At 36.3% G+C, this 25,901-nt stretch overlaps 1 protein-coding gene across 3 annotated transcripts in view; it reads right to left on the reverse strand.

Moving 5' to 3' along the window:
* The window catches only part of FUT9 (fucosyltransferase 9), a 196,319-nt gene that overhangs the window by 53,701 nt on the left and 116,717 nt on the right, over positions 1–25,901 (reverse strand). The window contains exon 3 of one of the 3 annotated variants that reach the window (XR_001106019.2): positions 6,932–7,843. The exons of the other annotated variants lie outside the window; for them this stretch is intronic. The gene's annotated coding sequence lies outside the window, so the exon portion shown is untranslated. Of the gene's footprint in view, positions 1–6,931; positions 7,844–25,901 lie in introns of those variants that run through there. 3 annotated transcript variants of the gene reach the window in all.

A 25,901-nucleotide genomic window follows, 5' to 3' on the forward strand; every position in this document is an offset into this window, starting at 1 on the left:
GAACTTTACTCACAGTTTCCTCCCCACTCTTTCCCCAGACTCTTCATCAAAGCCACAATTCCATCATTGACACAGATTTCAGAATTCCTAGTTTGACTTCAGTGTGCCAAAACTTAAATTAGTGGTGTGCATGCCATGTTAATCTTGAGCCATCTTCTTATTTGGAAACAAGGGGAATGGCAGTATTTTTTAAAGCTCAGTGAAAATGTCTGTAGGCAAAAGTTTAAAACATTTTACTTTAATGTAACTAACAAGTGTCCTGAAAATTTTCCTATCCCCTGATTTTATCTGTTAGCCTAATTATTTATTGTTTCTTTGGTAATATAAATTTAAGCTAATGAAAAATAAAGGTATAATCAACGAATATAAAGTAGAATAGCCGAAAGTAGCTGTGGCCATAACTAAAATTTGACATGGTTAACCTCATTACTGATAATGCATGGATCACTGATGCAGTTTATCACAATAATTTATTACTTCCACTGCTAAAATAATAAATGTTTTTGGAATCCTGTCTATATAAGACTCATATAGGAAATTGTAATGCTTGATTCATTCAGTCATGTTTAACAGTTACTAAATACCATGCTAAGGACTAAAATGGGAGAAAAATGAATGGAACTTGGATCCTGGCTCCAGCAGAAACAGTTTAAAGAATAAAGAGGGCTTTGAAGCGCCATAGGCAGACCTTATATGAGTAAAAAAAAACAAGTCAAAAAGATTTAGTCAGTGTAATTACCCTGGCTCTGAAAGCTTATTTTGGGAGATGTTTCTACAGATTACACTTTTTAAAATCATGTTACAGACATAGAGGTTTACCAGTACATTTGGTCTTGTAGAATCCTTCTTAATAATTTATGTTCTAATTTATCATGTCTTATTTAATTCTTTCATTTTTGGAGGGAAGTTCTAGAGAAAAGATGCTTTTAATTATTTTTTTCTTTGGCTCAACTTAATAGTATACCATCATTCAGAGTACAACAATGGGGATGCAGCAGATAATCTACGAGCAATTTCCTATAAATAAATTTAACAAATTATGTTACAGTTCTGAAGATGCAAGCCTGGGTGGTTGATTCAGGAAAAAGAAACGAGAGCTTAAATTTTAGTCATTAATGGTATAGAAGAAAGTTATGGGTAATTTGGATGATGAAGCAGCAAATCTAATATTACGGAAGTGGAAGAGATGGTTGGAGATTCTTTAAGTCTCCCCAGCATACTTGATCATTAAAAGAACAGAGCAAGTTTCTTATCTGAGAACTGATTAATGAGTGTGTGTCCCTAGAATTACTGAAGGAGTGATTAGAAATTAGGGACCAATCTGTTTTGCCCTGTTGCAAAGCGGTTTCCATCTGAGAGAAGTTAATAATTTCCCTTGTCAGATCATAAATTCAAATAGATTAATATTTGATATTTCATAAAATGCTCCTGAAAAAGAACTTGTTAGTAAGCCTCAGGAAATGCATACACACACACACACACACGCACATCATATATATTATAGATAATTTAACTTACATTGCATAGTGTTTATTGTTTTAATATCATACACCTACACAGTGGGGAAAATCTTTCTCCACTGTCTGTCCATTATGACATCAAGATGAATTAAAGACCATTAAACCACCACCTTGCTTTAAAAAAGTATATATAAGAAATGGAATCTTCGAGAGTGTGTCCCTTTATTCATTTATTTGTTCATTTATTTACAAAAATGACACAAAAGTAAAGTTCAGATAAATGATATTGTAAAAATTATAGTAACCACTAATCATATATTCTTCAGAAAATCATATTACAAAAGTGCTAATTAAAAGTCATCATAGTTGAGGCCTTATCTAATTATCTTTTCTAATAATGCTTGTTCTATTAGTGATTGTAAAAGACTGGATAATATAACTGATATTCACAGATAAAATTTTAGAGTCAGAGAAAAAAATAAAGAGCTAGATAAACTACATTTTACAAATGTTTTCTTTTTATTTGCATCATATCATTAAGCAAAAATCTCTACATTTCTGGAATGACACTGTCTCTAAAGAAAAGACAGTAGTATATTTGAAGACAAGTGATTTTTGAAGCAACAGAGAAAAAATGCAAGTCAGTGTTACTGTTTATTAATATGATATCGATTCAAATTATAATTGCTGGACTGAGTAGCTTCTACTGAGGGGTGGTTTTATTCCTGTTTTATAAAATGTGTGTATAAAGAGATCAAATAAGATTTTGAAATCATTAACTGAATTAGCTTTATAGTCTTCATTGGCATTTCTGAGGTTTAAATGTTTAAATTTTCCTAAATTGTTTTTGCTTGATTTAGAGAACTATTAAAACCATGGTTGCCTTTAAATGTCATTGTTTGTCTAGAATAAGTTATTAACTGGGACTTTCTTTATAACTAAAATAAACACTTGCAAATCCAGGAGTATTGTTCACTCTGACTCAGTGTACATTTTTCAAGTCATTTTATCAGGTGTTCTCTTTCAAAGGAAAAGCACAAAAGCCAGCTCACCAAAATAATAAAAGTGTACGAAAAGACTCAGGATCTTTACAGTTTACCTCATTTAATACTTATTTAACATAATCTGAGGAGCTCAAGGTCCTCCTTTGTGATGTTTTTAGTGGCTTTGGTAACAGACTCTGAGATATCCTGGGCAGAATTGTCACACCCGTTTCACAATTAAAGAGAAAATGAAAGTGAAGATACTGATCATATTATATAGACTCAAAGAATGTAAGAAGAAATCCTAGAAAAACACACATCTTGGTTAGCGTTTTTAGCCAGTTATAATTTAATGTCTTTTTCTTGGACTAGGTACAGTTAACTCAATTCCTTCGGGGATAAGTTTCTGGGCAATAGCATTCCACTTTATTTATTTCTCTTTCCTCTAACAAAGAACCAACCCAAATTTAATAGGAACAGAGGGGAAAAAGAACATTTCAAACTAACATTGTCTGCCCATTATTTTATTTAATGGCAACATACTTCTGTTCTTTATATATAGGCAGTCATAATTTGTACATTTGAGTTCCAAACCTCAGCACACAATAAAAATGAGATATTTCATTTATACATTATAAGAACTGGATTTATAATAAAATAAAATGAAGAGATAGTGCTTAGAGAAACAACAACAAAATCTTCAAAACCAGTTAAAGGAGTTAGCCAGCTTGCTTTAGGCAGACAGTAAGGGAAGGGTTCCCGGAGAACACCCAACCTACCCCACAAGTGCCTACACCAGATATTTTGAGCAGATAAGGGAACTTGCATAGGGGGCTGCCTAAACATGCCTGCAGAAGATTAACGGTCCACATGCACACAGCGGGGAATGGAGTGGAGCCACCTGGAATTCGTGCCTTATACAAACAGAGAACCCAGCTCCATCAGCTTATAAAAGCCCTTGTACCCAGCTGTGAAGGGCAACTGGAAACCTGCTTTCAGGACCTTCCTTTTTGCTGAGAGTTTTTCTTTTCACTTAATAAGTTCTATTCCACTCACTCTTCGAGTGTCCGCCTGTCTGATTTTTCCCGGTTGTTAGACAGGAACCTGGACCTAGCTGAGCTAAGGAGATAAAATCCTGCATCATCAGGAATCACCCCAAGGCTCCAAGGGGAAACGTTGTGTTCATAAACACCAACAAGAAAATTAGAAAGCGACCATGGTGTTAGTTGTACTGACTCACAGCTCTCGTCCTCAAAGGATTTGCCACTTGGAAAAAATTACCAGTCCTGGACCGGTGTGAAATTTGAAAACTTTCCTGTAGCATTAGACTTCACTGGTGAAGAGAAATGCATCAACCTCACCAAGTACCAGAAGTATCCATATATATATACCAGTTACAGGAGAAAGTCCTAGACCAAAAATAGAATGCACCTAACAAATACATGTTAAGAAATGATACTAGAAATTGTTTCAGCAATCAGATATTTATTGATACAAAAAGCAAACAAACTACCGTTGTGTATTAGTTTGCTAGGGAGTCATAACAAAATACTACAAACTGGGTAGATCAAGCAGCAGAAATTTATTTCCTCACAGTTCTAGAGGCTGGAAGTCTGAGATCAAGGGGCCAGGAGGGTTGGGTCCTTCTGAAACTCTTTCTTGGCTTGCACATGGCTGCCCTCTCTCTGTCTCTTCACTTGGTCATTCCTTCATGTGCTCTCACCTCTGGTAGCTCTTGCTTTTCTTAAAGGGACATCAGTCATTTTAGAATAGGGCTAAACACTAGAGGCCTTTTAATCTAATCATCTCTTTAATGACCTTATCTCCAAAAACATACTGGAGATTGGGACTTTGATGTGAATTTGACAACATATTTCAGACCATAACACTCTCTTCCTTCCTAAACAGATAAAAAAACACCTTTTACAATAAATCATTTGACACTGAGTTTTTTTTCCCTCTTCTAACTCCCAATTAGTAACTTTCTGGATTTCAAAGAATCAGATTTTAAAATTGCTATAAAGCTTGCTAAGAGCATTTAAATAAAGACAGGCATCACAGGGAAGTAAACCTTAACTGCTGTAGAATTGCGAGAATCTTTGCTCTGCTGATTGGGAGTCATTTTTCTGTACGCTAGAGAGAATGCTTTTGTGATTTAAGAGCTAATGGAAATGTGAAGTTTGGGTAACTGCAGGGACTGTCATTGCCTCCTTGGCATATGCTGTACCCCTCTCCTATTGTACAGCAGCAAGTACTTTGAAGGACCAGTGCTTGCTGCTGGTTCCAGCCCATGGGACCTCATCCACTGCCTATGCCTGTCTTCCAATCTGCATATACAGGAGCTGTCAGCTACACTGATTGGTTCAGAAGTATATACATGAAATACTTTGGTTCAAACAAGATAAAGCCAAAAATTTTTGACTATTGGGGAAAAGGTAGTTATCTTTTTACTTAATCTAACACATTCTGTTTATAATTAGAGAATATTATAGGAAGATGTGATACTTACAAATGCAATCACTGTTTGTAGGCACAAGAAATGTTAATTCACAGAATGAAGCTTTCCATGGAATAATAAAAGAGCCAATAGAATTGTAAAAAAATAGAGTGGCTTGACCAGATTATACCCAATGTCCATCAATCTCTGAACTCTTAAATTAATAAACGTATTTTCCTTTAGAGAGCTTCAGAAGTACATTCTGTGTCATACAACCAAAAACAGGTCTACTTTTATACCTTATAATTTTCAACTAATGTGTTAACTAACTAAATACTGTTTGTTTGCTTTTATATTACTGTTAGAATCTAAGAAAAATCAAATTTTTAAAAAATAAAATTTGACAGATAAGTTGGCTATATAGACGACTAAAGAACTAAAAACTCAACATTAACAGAGGATCACCATTTGTGAAAATGATTTTGCTACTCTATGCTCATGTATTTCTTTCACTTTTGCTAATATCCAACTTTAAGAAGCACAATGAATATTATTAATTTGATACTATAAAACATGTCTTGAGCTCTGATTTAATGAGTGATATAAACTACCATTACCTGTTATGTGAAGACAAATGTTATGTCAAACAGATTAACCACTGGATTGAAAGCATCTCTTCTCCTTTTTCTCCTCAGTCACATTGAAAACTCCTGCTAAAATGGGGTTAATGTGGCAGAAATATACAGTCTGATGATCAAATCCAGAAACAAAAGATAAATATAGTAGATCCCCCTCCAGGAGAATTAAGATTTTAATCATTTCCTCTCCAGATTGAGATTGGCTGCTGGCCATTACTTAGCAAAAGAAATGTCTCTGAAAGGGGCAGGAAATTGAAATGCAAATGGTATAAAGAAATAAAGACATTCCATTTTTTAAATGACAGCCGTGATCCTAGCATTCGTAATTGAAAACTATAAGGAAATTGGAGAAATGAGACCCAAGACAAAGTGATAAATGAGAGACCTGAGGAGGTTGGTAGTATTTCCCATAGTCTTATTCAACAAATTCCTGTTTTTGTCTTGCTTGAATGAAGACCTTTGTAAAGATCTGAGATTTAATGGTCACTATATTGATGCAGATACCTTTGTAGCAGAGATCATAGGATTTGTATTTTCTTAGCTAAATTCAGTCTAACTCTGACTTTTCAGGGTATTTCTCAATTTCATACTTGGGAAGAGATCTGAAAAGTATTTATAACTTTTTCTCACACTGTCTACTCATAGGGAATCCCGCACACTTAGAAGAAATGTCAGCTTTTCCACTATCACCCAAATATAAATTAGTTCACAGCAACCCTTAATGCCTAATGTCCTTTTGTGATTTTAAGAAAAGAGAGCAGGGAAAAATGAAGCAGCTGGCTGAGGGAGAGCACGGAGCACATCCCAGATCAGTTAAAGGGAATCAAGTCCCAGATGGTCTGATACGCTTTTTAACTTTTGATGCTCTTCAAAAATTATTTATATGTATTTCTTTACCAAATTTGGATTCTCAGAAATTTATCTTGCCTATTACCCATGACAACTAAATACTTTTTGTAAGTACCCCAATTTTATATTTACTTATTAAACAGGAGAAATGGAAGGGCTTTTTAAAAGGCATTTCATTCCTTTTACTGATGAGCATAATTACTGGCTCCTCCACCATACCTAAGCATTCGGAGTCCATTTAGGACAGTTCCTAATTAGACTTTTATAGTTTTGCAAGAAGGTTTCCAGATTCAATTTGCCTATTCTCTGTGAGGCAAAGCTCAGCTTTCACTGAACTGTGTTGTGGGATTGCAAGCACTTTTTATATTATGCTTCTCAGGTATTATTTTGAATACATATGCATTTTTAGCAACTTTCTTCTGAAAGGCAATAATTATCTATTTACAACTTTATCAACTGAATGGTCAATAATTTTAAATTATTTGTACTTGGCAGAATAGTCATAGGCCAAGTCATACAACAAATCATAGTCCAAAATGACTACATAGCAAATCAGTGTGCTGTGACCCTAAGTAGACTGGCACTTATGTAAGTCCTAATGCAGTCCTTTCATCTTAAATGGCAGTGGCTGGAGAGAGGATTGTGCAAAAAGGACATTTTATAAAATTATAATTATCCAGAATTTTTCAAGCCTCATTCCAATAATTCGTTTTATTGAGAAAATATTTATTGAACAGTTGCTATGTACCAGGAGCAAGGCTTTTATTTATGAACAAAACAGACATCGCCCTGACCTTCCCAGTGCTTTTGGTTCAGTGGAAGAGATAGGCAGTGACATAAGCACTTAGAACTCAATACAAGGAGTTCTATGGGAGAGGACAGGGTACTCTAGAAGACAGGATGGGTGCCAGATGCCTGTGGGAGGGATACCCCCATATAAATGTAGGTCATTACACAAATCTTCAAATCTGAACCTCAGGGATTATGTCTGGGCTAAATTTGTAGACTTGGATGTCACAAGCATATACAGTGTGTAATAAGTAAAACTGTGACCGAGTAAGAGATGACCCATTGATGAGTCTATGACCAAAGACACAATCCTGGGTAGCACCAGACATTAAAAGACAGGCTCTTTCTCTATGGTTTCTCAAAATATAATGCTGATCTCTCCCTATGTAAAGATGGGAACAGTTTCAATGGCACTAAATATATCTCTAAATTTTTTTCTATAAGCTCTGGCATCAAGTGGACCTGTGCATAGATGTGTCCTCTGTTCCCTTTTTGAATGCTTCTCTACTTCCTTTCTCTAATGTCCTTGCTGGTATTTCTTCAAGATTGCCATTGTTTTCTATCCCAAATTATGGAGCTTGAGAAATCATTTTATGGTAAGAAGCAGGCTCTGGCGATTAAAAATAGTTTCAAAGCTCACAGTTGGGTCTTCATTATATAACTCCTTTTATACTGAATCGTTGCTTCCTGGAGAAAGAGAAAGAGTAAAATATTCCTTAGGTTCAAAATATCCTAGCTGAAACTCAAAGCTCATGAGAGATACGGATAGTGAATCTGAATATAACAAAATTCAGCTCACAGCTTTGTGTAACTGGTCTCTTGAGAATTTAGGGGAGTTTTGTTCTGCAAAACTTTAGACAATGATTCTTCCCATCGAACTAGCATAAAGATGTGCTCTGAAGCCATTTGCAGTGCCCTGAAGCAAGGAGGAAGGCAGAACTGATGTCTCTACCTGATAAAATCTTTAAGGAAGGCTGGTCTCTTAAAGCATGTCTGCACTTGGCCTGATAACAGAAAAACAATTTCATTTTACTTTAGGCAGTACAGACAAGAAAGGCAAGTATAATTTCTTCATTCTCTTTGACAGAATTTCTTTTCTTTATGTTAAAAAGTGATTATCTCCTTCAGACATTGTAATGTATTTTGGAAAAAAATTCTATTATACATAATTACAATGGCCTGCCCATGGAATGAAGCTCATATTGAAGTAGAAGTTACCCTAAAGATAACCCACTATCAAGTTTAATCAAAGCATTAAAGCCTCAAGCAGGGTTCTCCTCACTTTCCCTTCCAGTTTAAATTTAACATCTATTTTAGCCTTCAAAATGATTTCAGGTTGAAACATTTTTCTTGCTGTTACCCACTCTGCTAAGTTTGAAAATCATATTTCCAAAATGTCAATTAGCATTCTATTTGCTCTCTGCAAATCTAAATTGTGAAATCACACTTTTCCTTTCTGTAGCCACGTTGATAAAGATAATTAGAAAGCTTATATCAGTGGTACAGCTCAAATCTCAAGACAAATTAAGTAACTTACTATTATAAAACTTCTAAAGCTAAAACAGGAACAAAGTAGGAGTGTTAGAGTGTTATATCGCCCTTACCCCTAGTTCTAGGGAATGATATATATCTTTTATTATAATTATCCCTGTCAGGTTAGCTCCACACAGCTCATATGATAGATTTTAACTGTTCACAGATCCATGGTATTCTGGAAAGAGGCGGACAGTCTTCAAATTGGTGCTGCAGGTGAAACACAGGGCAATGTTCAGTGGCATGTGGGTTAGTCTCTACTGAGGCTGTGCCTTTTCTCCACTTTAAGGAATTGTTGAGCATGAGCTGGCAGCCCCTCCTTCAATCCATCCTACACACTGCTGCCAGAATAAATCTCCAAAAGCACAGTTCTGGTTCTGTCATTCTCCTTCTTAAAACCCTTTATGCCTGGTCCAAGCCTGATGATTAAAGTGCCGTCAGGCATCCAAAGCTTTGCACCATCTACCACCTCACAGCCCGTTGTTCTCTTTCACACACTAGAGGCTCAGGAAGACCAAGTCCTCTTTTCAATTGGTGCCTCACACCTCCTTCTCCCATTGCTTTTTCCTTGGAATGCTGGATTTATCACCCTCCCTACTAATTTCCATATGTTAAAGTCAAGGTCTATCAAAAATGCCACTTTGTTTACAATGACTTTCCTGATTTCTAATTGCTCCAGCTGGAGTAACTCCCTCCTTCTGAATTCTAAGGTGATTTTATCTGAAACTGACACCATTTAGTATAGCACGAAAGTATAGTATAACATGATACTACTGACACCATTTTCTCTTGTATTGTATTCTTGGACATGACTTATCCCTCCTAAGAGAATCAAGACCCAAGTAGGCAGAGTTTATCTTTTGCTCTAGAAGTATAATTATTACAAATTCATAGAGAATAAAATGATGGTTACCACAGGCTGGGAAGGGTAATGGAGAAGAGGGATAAGTAGGGGAGGATTAATGAGGACAAAAATACAGTTAGATAAAGTAAAATCCAGTGTTTGGTGGCACAATAGGGTGACTATAGCTAAAAATAACTTATTATATATTTCAAAATAACTATAAGAGTGGAATTGAAACATTCCTAACACAAAAAGTGGTAAAAGCTTAAAGTGATAGATACCTCAATTACCCTGATTCGATCATTACAGATTATATACTGTATCCAAACTTCACATGTGCATTTATGTACAACTATTATGTATCCACAATAATTAGAAATAAAGCAATGTTTTAGAATTTAGGCAAAGAAATTCTTACTTCTGATGGAGCACACAGATGTATTTTTTCTCACAATGTTCATGTTTCAATAAGGTTTATTCTCAGCTCTGCTGACAGTTACAAATAATTGAGTTTTGTTTGATGTTGATAATAACACACACCTGATCTAAGGCAAGGGAGTTCTATGATTTAGTGAAATTACAGTACTTCTTTAGAAGGGTTATACTGAGAAAACATTTGTTTCAGGGTTTAAAATTATTCACTCCTTTGGGCTAAAGGGGTGGAGGAATACATTTTAAGTTAATATTTTCATTTTATCCCCAAAATGTTTCATTGTGTTTCTAATAGAGACATTTTTTGTCCGTCTTAAACTTGGTTACATGTCATCTAAATTAATAATCATGTTCCTCATTAAAAATAATGCACTCTAGCGATAGAATAATTGAATTTAATTCAACAAAATTGCATGGATAAAGGCAGTCTATTATTTTCAAGTAGTTCAATTTTTTTTTTTTTGATATGGAGTCTCATTCAGCTGGTGCAGTGGCATGATCTCAGCTTACAGCTCACTGCAACCTCTGCTTCCTAGGTTCAAGTGATTCTTCTGCTTCAGCCTCCCAAGTAGCTGGGATTACAGGCACATGCCACCACACCCAGATAATTTTTGTGTTTTTAGTTAGAGACAACATTTCACCATAGTGTCCAAGCTGGTCTCAAACATTTCACCTCAGGTAATCCACCTGCTTCAACCTCCCAAAGTACTAGAATTATAGGCATTAGCTACCATGCCTGGCTTCAAGTAGTTCAATATCTAACAGCTCATATTTTAAGTCAGAGTCACATAAGACTAGTTAGAGAACATTTTGCTGGGATTTGTGTACATGTACAGACTCAGAATAGCAACAATGCATTTGTTTAAATTTTCATCTATTTACACTACTGTAGTAGTGGTCACTTAAAAAAATTATGATCTTTTCAACCCTATTACAAAATATATACTATCTGGAGTAATATAAACCTCAGGCAGTACAAAACTTTTACAACTTGAGCTTCTCCAGGGCCACTCCAGGCTTTGGAATATTTAAGGGTTTGATAGGGTCAATGAAAGTATCAAGAACTCAGGAATAAATAGTCTTCAGAGCACATTTCCACAGCTTGACTGATTATACCATGTGATTTTTACTGAAAGCAAAATTGTAAATTTGAAAAAGCCAGCAATCTGAATCTGTTTTGATGCGCTACAGAGTACTCACTCATTTTAATTATCCACCTTAATGGGGATACTTACTTGATGATTACATTCCCCAGAGCTCCATGGAGCTGTTAAAATCAAATTGTTGTGGAGATAGAAGGGACTTTGGCGATCTTTCCAGACCCAATTTCCTATTCTCTAAGTTAGAATCTGAGACCCTGAGTGGTAATGATACAAGATCATTTAATCAACTAGAACTTAGATTTTTACATTCCTAGCTTAGTGATAAGTCTATTGCACTAAACAGTTGGAAAGATTTTTAGTTGCCATCAGCTTTGTGAGATATTTGCTGTGTTAGATAAGGTTTTTAATGAAGGACTGGACTTCAATTAATTGCACATGGGCTGCCCAGTTTCAACATTTTTTTTCTTCCTAACATAAATGTTGCTTTTAAAGTCTTTGCTTTGCAGTCTTTCTAAAACTAATTTTCTCTTCAGTGCTCTTTATTCCATGTTCAGTTCTTTTGCCTCTTAAAGGTTCTTTTACCTTTATCTCTGATGTAGAACCATATCAAACACACTTTTTTTCCTGAAATATTAACTATATCGTACTCCCAGAGCATCTTTTATCTAGTGTGACTGTGATATCTTCAAAGAACTCCTGCAGATTATTTATGCAAGCCTGAATCCATCATGGCTGGCCATTATCAAGTGATGCTTTAGCACTGTGTATGAGATTATTTGAAAAAAACCCTGGGGTCTTCATTCAATTAGCATGCAAAGGATGAAGAGTTAAGAAATCTTCGCTCTAGATCCCACTAGTAGCAAATGTTCACATTGCTTCTAGATAGATGAAGATTTACTTCTTTCTTTGGGTTTAATAATTACAGTTATAAGCTTCCTGAAGCTTAAGTTTTTTCAGAAAACACATAGCTTTAGTATTTTTATTTTCCACAGTTGCTCATGTTTATCTTTTGCCTTAACAGAAACATGAGGATAATACAAATCTGGAACTGTGCGCAGTGGCTCATGCCTGTAATCCCAGCACTTTCAGACTACAAGGTGGGAAGATCACCTAAAGTCAGGAGTTTGAGACCAGCCTGGCCAATATGATGAAACTGCCCTGTCCACTAAAAATGCAAAAATTCACCAGGCATCATGGTGCGTGCCTGTAATCCCAGGTACTCAGGAATCTGAGGCAGGAGAATCCCTTAAACCGGGAAGACGATGGTTGCAGTGGGCCAAGATCATGCCACTGCACTCCAGCCTGGGCAACAGAGGGAGACTCTATCTAAAAAAAAATAGGTGCAGAGAAAAGATCATGCTACTCTAAAATTGGATGAAAAAAAGAGGGAGAATTGCCTTATCTTGTAAGTGAGAAGGTAATTGTGTTTGCACTGTTTTTGTTACTCTTTGGTCTGTTAATTCTTTTCTTTCTATTTAATTTCTGGAAGAGAAGCATTTGTGTGTAAGGTATTTTATATTTCATTATGAAATAATAAAGGAGCTAAAGCAAGCTTGATTAAATTACAGCTATTCAAAGACAGGGAATTTTCAGTTCCAAATTTGATGTTGTACAATTGGGCTTGTCAATTAGCAGCAATAAAACCTTGACTTGAGCAGACCCATGAGTATATTTAGCTGGCTCCTGGATGCACCCTTTGAAATAAATTTAAACTTTATTTTACCATTTTACAAGAAAAGAAAACTTTCAACAAGTAGTAATACTATTTTGTGGTGATATGGAAAAGAATGAGAAGGTACATAAACTGGAAATCTAGAGATACCCCTTTGCCTTTTTTCTGTGACAAAGCAGCACTCTAGAATTAATTTATTTCTCTTTAAATGTAGTTCTTAAAATGAAAAGCAAAGAACATTTACCATATGCATAATGAATAAAGAAAGTTTTTTTTTAAACTTACCAAATAATTCTTAGGAAGTACATGCCTTTACACTGGACTATAAAGATATAATCCCTCATATTTTCCTTGTAGTTTGCAAATTTTTTATTTTTATGTTTAAATTAGACCCATATTTAAAATTTTGTGTTTAAAAGGTAACCAACATCATTAATAAATACATTCCAGTATTGAATGTGTACCAAATTATAAAGTAGATACAAAGGTTCTTGAGCTATCCACAACCCAGTAGAGTGATAGGATATCACTTCGGGAATTGTACAAAGCTGCATAGCCCAGAGCAGCCTCTGCAGTTGAGAAGCTCATGTCTGATAAAATAAGGTAGATCACATCTCTTCCGTTCAATTCTACCAGTCCTTCCCATCTCACTTTGGAGTCGAAATCTGGCCAGGTATGGTAGCTCATGCCTACAATCCCAACACTCTGGGAGGTTTAGGTGGGGTACGTTGAGCCCAGGAGTTTGAGACTAGCGCTGGCAACCTAATAAGACTACCTCTACAAATAATTAGTGGAGATGGTGGCATGTGCCTGTAGTCCCAGCTATTTGGGAGGCTGAGGTGGGAGGATCACTTGAGCCTGGGAGGTTGAGGATGCAGTGAGCAGTGGTCACGCCAATACATGCCAGCTTGGGTGACAGAGTAAGATCTTGGCTAAAAAAAAAAAAATGTAATGAAATGAAACGATTAAAATAGAAGTCAAAATTCTTACTGTGACCTTGTGACCTACAACTTGTGAGGGCCTTCCTCCCAGCCCTTGCCTAGATGTACTCTATCAACACCATTTCTTACTGTTGCCCCAACAAGCCATGTACAATCCTGTCTCAGGGCCTTTGCACATCTGTCTGGAAGCTTTCTTAAGATATCAGCAAGGTCAGTTCCTTCACTTCATTCAAATCTTCACTCAAGTTACCATAGTGAAGCCTTCTTTGACCACCGTCTCTAAAAAAACTCACTCTCCCATTTCATATTTATCTTTTTTAGCATTAATTACTATCCAACATACCATGTATTGTATTTATTTATCTTTTGCATTGTCCCTTTTGAAACACAATGCAAGATTCTTGATAGTAGGAAATTTTGACTCCTTCATTCTCTGCTGTATCCTCTGTGCCTGAAACAGTGCCTGCTACATAGTAGCTGCTCAGTAAATGTCTGTTCAATGGATGGATAAATAAGACAAAAAGGATGTATCCACTAATAGCTATGATATAATAAAGAAATTAAATAGTATAAACAGAATGGATACAGTTCTTAAATTATTACTACATATCTATGTTTCAGGATAGTTTTTGGCAAGTAAAATTCTTGCAATATTTTTCTTTTCAGTAAAATGGACTTATATGGTTAATAAAATACCTTCTCTCTCCTCATAAATACTGATGATACACTGTTGTTTTTTCTTTAGATTTTTTTTGACTTTAAAGTGGAACTAGGAATATATCTATTCTTTTCTGAGAGTAATTATTAAAGTGCATCTTTAATTGTTATGAATAATTCCATTTAAAATATGCAGTGTTTGATAATAGATCTTAAATATGAAAAAGAATTCTTATTTTCTTTTACAATTAACCTCCTCCCATTTGGAATCTTAATAGCTGAAATCACAGAGATCCATGGTGTTTTTAATCAAATTAGCAAGCAGATTTCCTCCTTTATTGCCCTTCCATAAAAATCTGTTTAGCATAAAATGAGGATGCTGTAGCATTTCCAGGCAATATTTGATTATGTACAGACTTAAATGCTTTCAATTCTACCCAATTATTGGAGGGTGCATCTAATTGTATCTTCACTTCTAATTCAGCAATCTGTTTTTCCAGTTGTTTCAATCTGGAATATCACTCTTTTCTCCTATCAGCAGAAAAAAGATATAATAGCCCTGCATAGCATTGATCAAGCAATTTCCCTAAATGAATAACTGCTGTTCTCTACGGGCAACACTGGAAGCTGCAAACAAATGCCATCATTCGTTCAACTAATTGGAAAAAAAATCACTAAGGAAGAAGGAAGATTTAGAAACTAACTTCCCACAAAAGCAGGAGTCACAGATGATATAATAAAGTTTGCATTACTCTATGTATATATGTATGTGCAGCTGAAGGCTTCATATCGAGAAAACATATCCAGGAGAGAGTACTGAACAAGAGCAGGGTAAACAGGAGACCCAGTTTGGAGAGGAAGAGCACAGGATTTAAGGGGTACAGTTCACTGTTTTATCTGGGAAGACTTATCTCTTCACTTGCTGAGTTGGGGCTTTTTAAGTACCCGACCAGAGTTACTTATTTTCAAGTGGCAAAAATTAAAACAGCTGAGTGATATGGAATAAGCAAGGGTGAGCTGCTTAAACTATTTAAATAGGCATTTCTCTATCCTCTGTTATATGACCCCCTCCTAGCATATTATGGGGTAGTACATTCCCACTTATGTTTGTGCAAAGACAGTGACATGGCCATCTTATCTAAAATTTCAATGCAGCCAATGATTTTATATTATTATATTTATTGGACAAATGCTGGTAGTAAACAGTTTCAAATGGCTCCGTACCTAACACACACATATTGAGGATGTGGTATTTCTGAGAATTGCGAGTTGAGATATGAGGAAAGGGTATATTAAAAACAAGAAGAAGGAAAGGACCAAAGGGAGGGGACGGTAGGAAAGGGGAGAAGGATAAAGAAAGAAGAGGAGGCCGGGTGCAGTGGCTCATGCCTGTAATCCAAGTACTTTGGGAGGCCGAGGTGGGTGGATCACGAGGTCAAGAGATCAAGACAATCCTGGTCAACATGGTGAAGCCCCGTCTCTACTGAAAATTCAAAAATTAGCTGGGTGTGGTGGCGCATGCCTGTAGTCCCAATTACTCGGGAGGGTGAGGCAGAAGAATCATTTGAATCGGTGAGACAGAGGTTGCAGTGAGCCAAGATCACGCCACTGTGCTCCAGCCTGAATGACAGAGCAAGAAAAAAAAAAAGTAGGATGAGGAGATGAAAGAAAAGAAGGAATGAAGGAAGGAACCATCTGAACTATCTGCGTTAAGGAACTACCTCCTTACTTAACTATTAGTTCCTATCTGAGTTCTTGTCATACTTACTCTCTAGCCATACTGAAAGGCTTATAGTTTCCTAAGCACACTAAGTTTCATTCCAGTGATTGCCTCTGCTCATATTCCTCCCTATCTGGAATGCCACATTCTAAGAAATAGTTTCTAAACCTCCAGACCTTTCCTGACCACCACTCTGCTTGAGGCCTACACCAGTGTTCCTTACTCAGTGATTGAAATGCTTTTGGCAAATATTAATTTGTATGAACACTTGCCTTCCTTGGACCAGAAACCACTTAAGGCAAGGAGGTATCTTTAACCTCTGGTTTTTCTAGGACCTAGCACAGTGCCTGGCATACGTACACTCAATGAATGCTTATGAAATGAATGCCTGTGAAGGAATCCTCAACTTCTCAAAATTTTTAGCCTCCTACTGCACAGAAGAAATAACACACATAGTATTTATGTGTGATTCATGATTCACGTAGGAATAGCATTCATGTATGATCAAACTCCTCATTTCTAATGTTATTTCATCCTTATCACAAAACTTACAAGGCCAATGGTGTTTGTATTAGCATTTTCCAGGTAGAGAACTAAGGTATAAAGAGGTTAAGTAACTCGTCCAAGTCCATGCCCAAGATCATGCAATCACATGAATTTGGTCGGAAAGAGATAGTAGATAAGAACACATTCTTGGGAGTTGAAATGTTCTTGGCTTCATCTCTAGCCATGACATTGATGAGTTATGCCACACCATCAACTGAGTGGCTTATGTACAACAAAAATTTATGTCTCATCATTTTGGAAGCAGAGAAGTCCAAGATCATGGTGCCAACAGGTTAGGTATCTGGTGAGAGCCATCTTCACATTGTGTCCTCACATAGCAGAAAAGTGTGAGGCAGCTCTTTAGGGCTTCTTTCATAAGGACACTAATACCATTAATGAGCGTTCTGCCCTCCTGACCTAATTACCTCTTCTACCTACCTCCATTGAGTTGGTGATTAGGTTTTCAACATAGGAATTTTGGGAGGGGCACAAACATTCAGACCACAGCAACCCTAAATTTCACTAAAATTCGAATTTTCTTTCTTTCTGAAATGTAGACAAAATATCTACCTTATCAAAACCACAGGCTTTTACAAAGATAACATGATATAATCTATGTAAAAATAGTTTTTAAAATTATATGTTGCTATGACTTTATTTTATAATTATGACAAAATATTGATAATCCTATATCCCTATAGCTATACTCTTTCTTGGGTTAAAAAAATAAGAAACCTTTATTAGCATAAAATATAGTGTCAAAAAGTGTTTATACATAAATACTACTCCCTATACATAGTATGTGTATTTTAAAGAAATTTTTGAGGATGCATAAACAAAATGATGTATCATGATCCTTCTATTAGCTATTTCTCTCTGAAAATTTTGTTAACAACCTGTAATACTGACCTCATAATAGACCTGCACACAGAAAAAAATGAACTTCTCAGGTAAGGGTGGGACATACACAAAAGAGAGTGAAAATACAGCCTTTGATATAGGATCAGATTCACTTAGTTATGGTATCTTAATTAACAATGAACTATTAAATAGCATTTCATCCAAGTCTGTCCTGATTCTAATCCTTTTCTTCCTTTATAGATCTTCTGGTATTTGGCCTCTTGTTCACTTTTGGTAAGATGCACCAGCTTTGTCTCTCCGATTACTATTGTAGAACTGACATTGACATAGCCCAGACCTCTGCTGGCAAGGAGGAGTATTCATAACTGGAATGTGCCTCATTTCTTTTTCCATTTGTAGCCAAAAGGAATAAAATTGAGTACTTCTCAAGATATGAGATTAATCTTATCTTTAGTTATCCCTTACTACTTGTTAATATAAGAAGCAGCTATACTGATGAATTAGGGAACTAGAAATTTGCCGTAGGACTAGAAAATTCAAATGGGATTGATTTTCTTTGCCATATTCCTGTACCCTGTCCAACCTCTGAAATTATTAGGCTTTAAAAGAATTGTACAGTTTATTAGCAATATTCACCAGTAAAACATCCCAGTGTGTAAGCTGTTGGTCTTATTCCTGACACTCCCATTAAAATATCTTTTCACTGCCTGTAATCCCAGCACTTTGAGAGGCCAAAGCAGGCAGATCACGAGGTCAAGAGGTCAAGATCATCCTGGCCAACATGGTGAAACCCAGCCTCTACTAAAAGTACAAAAATTATCTGGGCATGGTGGCATATGCCTGTAGTCCCAGCTACTTGGGAGGCTGAGGCAGGAGAATTGCTAGAACCTGGGAGATGGAGGTTGCAGTGAGCTGAGACTGTGCCATTGCACTCCAGCCTGGCAATAGAGTGAGACTCCATCTAAAAAAAAAAAAATATTTTCACCAATATACATATGTTGTATACATGTGCTTGGAATAAGTAATCCCTTCAGAGGGCTGGGATGTAAAAATGGAGAAAGGATAAAATTAGAATTGGAAGATGGGTACACAGCAGACAAGAAGAGAGAAATTATAAACTGTAGTAAAGAAAAGCAGCCAAGCCATAGCTAGGAAAATCTCAAAGGCAACAGCCAGAATCTGGAGAAGTAGTAGTGTGCCAGTGAGATAAGTCCTAGCAAGGACTGGTTTATCACTGCCACATTCCCCAGATTTCCCACAATCCCCAGATTCTCAGCTTGCAACATAATTCTTGAGGTCTCTTTAAAAATTTGAAGGGAGTTAATTCATTATATTCCTATTCCCACTGTTTCAGCTTACAACACAAAGTGCAAGCCTCTGTGAATATCTGCCCTCTCCTTTCCATTCAACCCTACACTGCTCTGCTGCTCTGCTTTCCTCTCTTTTGACCCAAACCCCAGCTTCTCTGATCCGTCTAGAACCCTCCACTTTCTTGCTTTAATTTCCTCATTCTCCCTTGAGGCTTTTCATTCTCCTACATCCCACCTGATTCAAAGTCTTTTTTGCAGGACTTACCAGAACATTTTGCATGTTAATAGAAAGATGCAGAGGGGACCATAATTGGCAACATTTCTGAAACGTATTTGATCATGGAACACTTTCTAATTTTTCATAGAATAGTTAATAAAAATCTCTGATAACTAGTAGTATTCCAAACTTTGGAAAAATGATACAAAACCCTATATATTCTGTCTAGATTTTATCATTAAGATTAATATTGTAAAAGTATAAAAAAGTAATAAAAATGCATTTCAGAAAAAACTTATCATTAAAGGATAGCTTCCATATTATGTTATAGATAACCCATCACAAACATAATGCCTTTGAGATAATTTCAAAAATCTCATTAATTTTAATCAAAGAAATAAAAACAATCCCATGTCTGGCTATATTTAGTAAAAATTGAATATTCTATCAAAATTCCTCTTTATAACCAAGAAATTGAAGTGTTTGTTTGAATTATTACATAGTTCTAAGGTCACTATAACATAAAACAAGTGTTTATCATTCAAATGTAACTGCATTTTTGTGAAAATTTTCGGTACATAATGCATGGCATACTTAGATATTTGGACATTATGCTTGAAGAATATGAATATTCTCAGTGGTAAGAGTAGATCAAAGGCAGAAGTCTTGCCTAACACCTTCATGTGGTTTGGATATATCTCCACCCAAATCTCATCCCATAATCTCAGCAAGTCATGGATGGGATGCAGTGGGAGGTAATTGAATCATGGGGATGGGTTTTCCTGTGCTGTTCTTGTGACGGCAAATAAGTCACATAAGATCTGATGGCTTTATAAAGGGCAATTCCTTGGCATACACTTTTTTGGCTGCCACCATGTAAGATGTGGCTTTGCTCCTCCTTCACCTTCTGTCACATTTGTAAACCCTCCCCTGCCAGGTGGAAATGTAACTTGATTAAACCTCTTTTTCTTTATAAATTACCCAGTCTTAGGTATTTATTCATAGCGGTATGAAAATGGACTAATACAGTAAGTTGGTACCACTTAATGGGGTGCTGCTATCAAGATATATGAAAATTTAGAAGCGACTTTCGAACTGGGTAACAGCATAGGTTGGAATAGTTTGGAGGTCTCAGAAGAAGACAGGAAGACATAGGAAAGTTTGTAATGTCCTATAGACTTGACGGGCTCAGAAGACAGGAAGATGTGGAAAAGTTGAGAACTTTATCTGAGACTTGAATGGCTTTGACCAAAATGCTGATAGTGATATGGACAATAAAGTCTAGGCTGAGGTGGTCTCAGATGGAGATGTGGAACTTGTTGGAAACTGGAGTAAAGGTCTCTCTTGCCATGCAAAGAGACTGGTGGCATTTTGCCCCTGACCCAGAGATCTATAAAACTTTGAAATTTAAAGAGATAATTTAGGGTATCTGGAAGAAGAAATTTATAATTGGCAAAGCATGCAAGAGGAATCAGAGAATAAAAGTTTGGAAAATTTGCAGTCTGATAATGTGATAGAAAAGAAAACTCCATTTTTTGGGGGAGAAATTCAAGCTGGTTGCAGAAATTTGCATAAGTAATGAGAAGCCAAATGTTAATCACCATGACAATAGGAAAAATGTCTCCAGGGAATGTCAGAAACCTTCACAGCAGTCCTTCCCATCACAGGCCTGGAGGCCCCACTTTATGCAGCCTTGGGACATAGTGCCCCTGTTTCTCAGCTGCTTCAGCTTCAGCCATGGTTAAAAGGGGCCAATGTACAGCTTAGGCTGTTGCTTTAGAGTGTGTAAGCTCCAAGCCTTGGCAGCTTACACGTGGTGTTGAGCCTGTGGGTGCACAGCAGTCAAGAATTGAAGGTTGGAGACCTCCAATTAGATTTCAGAGGATGTATGGAAATGCCTGGATGTCTAGGCAGAAGTTTGCTGCAAGGGTGGTGCCCTCATGGAGAACCTCTGCTAGGATAGCACAGAAGGAATGTGTGGGATGAGAACCCCCACAAAGTGCTCCCCCTGGGGAACTGCCTAGTGGAGCTGCTAGAAGAGGGCCACCATCCTACAGACCTCAGAGAGATAAATACACTAACAGTTTGCACCATGAACATGGAAAAGCTTCAGGCACTCAACACCAGAGCATGAAACCATCCAGGAGAAGGTCTGTACCCTGCAAATACAGGGGCAGAACTGCACAAGATCATGGGAACCCACCTTTTGCATCAGCACGACCTGGATTTGAGACATGGAGTGAAAGGAGACCTTTTGAAGCTTTAAGATTTGACTGCCCTGCTGGATTTTGGATTTGCATGGGCCTGTAGGCCCTTCGTTTTGGTCATTTTCTCCCACTTGGAACAGGTATATTTACACTGTGCATGTACTCCCATTTTATCTAGGAAGAAACTAACTTGCTTTTGATTTTACAGGCTCATAGGTGGAAGGAACTTTCTTGTCTCAGATGAGAAATTGGACTATGGACTTTTGAGGTAATGCTGAAATTAGTTAAGACTTTGGGGGACTGTTGGGAATGCATGATTGGTTTTGAAATGGGAGTGTATGAGATATGGGAGGGGCCAGGAGCAGTATGATATGGTTTGGCTGTGTCCCCACCCAAATTTCATCTTGGATTATAGCTTCCATAATCCCCACATGTCATGGGATGATCTGATGGGAGGTATTTGAATCATGAGGGCAGGTGTTCCCATGGTATTCTCAAGATAGTGAATAAGCCTCATGAGATGTGATGGTTTTATAAAGGGCACTTTCCCTGTACACACTCTCTTGCCTACTGCCAGGTAAGACGTGCCTTTGCTTCTTTCTTCTTCACTTTCTACCATGATTGTGAGGCCTCCCCAGTCATGTGAAACTGTGAATCCATTAAACCTCTTTCTTTTTATAAATTAGCCAGTCTCCGGTATTTCTTCATAGCAGTATGAAAATGGACTAGTATACACCTGTAATGTTAATTCATATCTACTCATCATTTTTAAGCATGGGTATTAAATTGAGATTTGCATTATCTGCATTTAAGGCAATCATTAAGTAGTTGATATATTTTTCCAAAAGGGTGATCTCTGCCTTGCTGGTGTCTAATTCTTGTGACACTTTTTGTTTGAGAGTTTTACCTAAAAGCTGCATACTAAGTTTAAGTATTCCTAAAAGAGAAACTTCTACTTTAAAATAAATAACACATGCTGCAGAAAAGATAAGCTTTTGGGATCAAATTCATTTGCAGATACTCAAAAAAATCTGTCTGTTATAGTTACAAGTGATGTAAGAGTTAGACAGAAAGGAAATGAAAAGATGCCTTATTAATAAGCCAATTCAGTCCTGGATGCTGTTGCCCAGCTTTGGAGTTGCTGACAGACTATACAATGATATAATTTCAGACTGTTAATTGTGTCCTCAACCTTGTTGCTAACCATCTGTGCTAAGAGTTTTTGCTCTCTTTTTTTGCATAAAGTGCCATTTTTAAATTTCACTTTCCCTGTAAAATTGAAGTGTCAAAAAAAAAAAAAAAAAGGAAGGAACACATAGGTGCTTGTATTTTTTAATTCAAGAATATTCCTTCACATATTCTTTTTTTGAAAGCCATAATTTTTGTCAGCATTCTGATCTATTTTTACAATAAAAAAAGAAAAAAATAAAAGTGCATAAAAGAAAGACTAAAAAATAAAAATCAAGCAAAAATTGCCCTTCACCTTTGCTAAGATTATCTTGACTCATTCATCCAAAGACCCATAATTCCTCTTTCCTTTTCTACAAAGTCATTTTCTCCAAAGATATAGAAAAACCCAGCTCTGTATTGGAAAACCATTGCTTCCTTAGTTTTTAATCAAGAGAGGACCTGAGTAACTAGGAACTAGGGTTTATGCCTTCTAGTAGCTTGTCGCCAAAAGAAGCAACATGAATGTGGAAAAGTATGTAGAATGTCTATCAAAATAATAAACAGAGAACAATCCAGCAGTTCAACAGATGAGCACTATGAGCACACAGATACAAGTTTGGCTTCTTATAATTGTAAGTGAGATACTCCACAGGCCCCTCTTAGACTAAACCTTTGGATGTCCCTTAATATGTAACTTTTAAATAAACTTCTAATTTCAGAATAGCTTTAAATGTACAAGAAATTTACAAAGAGAGTGGAGAAAGTTGTATATTCCAAACCCAGTTCCCTCTATTTTTAACTTCTTATACTACTGTGGTTCTTCCATCAAAACAAATGAGTCAATATTGATATATAATTATTCACTGAATCCAAGATTTTATTCATATTTTCTTTTTTACTTATTTTCTTAGTTTTTATTTTTTCAACCTGTCTTATGTTGCTGATATTCATATTTTCTTAGCTTTTATTTAATGTCTTTTTTCTGTTCCTGTATCTCATCCAGGATGTGACATTACATTTAGTCATCATGTCTTTTTATTTATTTATTTATTTATTTATTTTATTGCATTTTAGGTTTTGGGGTACATGTGAAGAACATGCAAGATTGTTGCATAGGTGCATACGTGGCAGTGTGATTTGCTGCCTTCTTCCCCTTCACCTATATGTGGCATTTCTCCCCATGCTATCTCTCCCCAACTCCCCACCCCCCGCTGTCCCTCCCCTATTTCCCCCAACAGACCCCAGTGTGTAGTGCTCCCCTCCCTGTGTCCATGTGTTCTCATTGTTCAACACCCGCCTATGAGTGAGAATATGTGGTGTTTGATTTTGTGTTCTTGTGTCAGTTTGCTGAGAATGATGGTTTCCAGGTTCATCCATGTCCCTACAAAGGACACGAACTCATTGTTTTTGATGGCTGCATAATATTCCATGGTGTATATGTGCCACATTTTCCCTGTCCAGTCTATCATCGATGGACATTTGGGTTGGTTCCAGGTCTTTGCTACTGTAAACTGTGCTGCAATGAACATTTGTGTGTATGTGTCCTTATAGTAGAACGATTTATAATCCTTTGGATATATACCCAGTAATGGGATTGCTGGGTCAAATGGAATTTCTATTTCTAGGTCCTTGAGGAATCTGATACTTTACAAAAGAAGACATACACAAGGCCAACAAACGTATTAAAAAAATGCTCATCATCACTGGTCATTAGAGAAATGCAAATCAAAACTACATTGAGATACCATCTCACGCCAGTTAAAATGGCGATCATTAAAAAATCTGGAGACCACAGATGCTGGAGAGGATGTGGAGAAATAGGAACACTTTTACACTGTTAGTGGGAGTGTAAGTTAGTTCAACCATTGTGGAAGACAGTGTGGCGATTCCTCAAGGACCTAGTCATCATGTCTTAGGGTCCTTTGCTGTGATAGTTTCTCAGACTTTCCTTGTTTTCAGCGACCTTGACATTATTGAGGGTAGTGGTCAGATATTTTGTAGAATATCCCTCAGTTTGGATTGTTTGATACTATTCTCTTGGTTAAAGTGAAGTCATGGGGTTTTGGAAGGAAGACAAAAAAGATGAAATGTCATTCTCATCACATCACATAATATCAAGGTATTATTGGCTGTTAATACAACTTACCACTTTTGATGTTAACTTTTATTGCCTGGCTGAGGCAATGTTTATCAGATTTCTCCACTGTAAAGTTCCTATTTTTCTCCATTTCTATACTGTACTATTTGGGAGGAGGCTATTATGTGCAGCTCACAATTAAGGACTTGGAAGTTAAGCTTCTTCTCCTTGAGGGTGAAGCATCCACATAAATTGTTGTTAATTCTTCTGTGCAGGACATTACCTTTCTCCTTCATTTATGTATATAATCATTTATTTATATAACTATGCACTCACAGATACTCATTCTCTACATTGCAGTATAATATAATATTACAATATTTATTTTGTTTATCAAATCACTCCCTTATGTGTTACTCAAAATTGGCCATTGGGAACTCTTCTGGTTGGCTCATTCTTTATTCCTTTGGTAGGCTCCCATTCTTTTGCTTTTTTAAACACTTCATTGTTGTGTCTCATGGTTTCCATGCCTTAAAGCACCTCACCATATTCCTGGAATTAATAAAATCGTAATAAATATTTGTTTATAGATCTCAAATGACCATGAATCTAAATTTTTATTTGATATGTATATAGAAGACAAGAAAAGGTAAATGTCAAAGATTTATAAACTCTGTCTAAAGGTTTCCATTTTCTCATATGCTATTCTATTTTGGGAGGATGCAGTATGCATGCTGTAAAGATCAAGTTTGATTCATAAGTCATTAAAAGTTGATATTCATAAAAGATACTAAAAGTTATATTAAATTCATTATTTGTGAAACGTGTTTAGGAATAGCATTTGGGTTGAGAGTAGCCTCACAATCATTTTTTATTCTGCTATTGTTTTAAATCCCACAATACCCCTAGCCCCTCACACACAGAACTTTGACAAACTTGTGACTCTACATTTCTTTGGAATAAAATTTGCTGTCTTCTGTGCATAAAAGGGATTATGATAACATACAAATGCCGTGGAGAATATATTCCTAAGCATGATATAAATCTTTCTGCATCTGCTGATCACTTAATGGATACTTAGTATTCAAAAGGATTGCAAATGTGAGGTACATTAAAATGTTTATTATAATTAAAATATAATGATAAAATATAATAAATATAAAATTATTTCATAACTGCTGGAAGGATGATGCTGTTTATATCTGACCTAAGCATAAGTAGATTTAGTAAAATTAAGTGAAAACTTTTAATCGTATCTGTCAAGATTTTCAGGAAGCATTCAGAGCATCTTTAGATCATTTTGAATACTGAGATATTTTTCATTGAATCCAACTTCTGGTGTTCCATCACATACCAACATATCATGTTTAAAGCTAAAAGGGTAAACGATTCTACTCAGTCAACTATTAGGAAGTCAAGATAAATGACCTTCTAATTACTCTTGGTAACATTTTA

This window comes from Aotus nancymaae, unplaced genomic scaffold, assembly GCF_030222135.1.
Source record: "Aotus nancymaae isolate 86718 unplaced genomic scaffold, 86718_ANA_hifiasm-v0.15.2.pri h1tg000040l, whole genome shotgun sequence".
NCBI lineage: Eukaryota > Metazoa > Chordata > Mammalia > Primates > Aotidae > Aotus > Aotus nancymaae.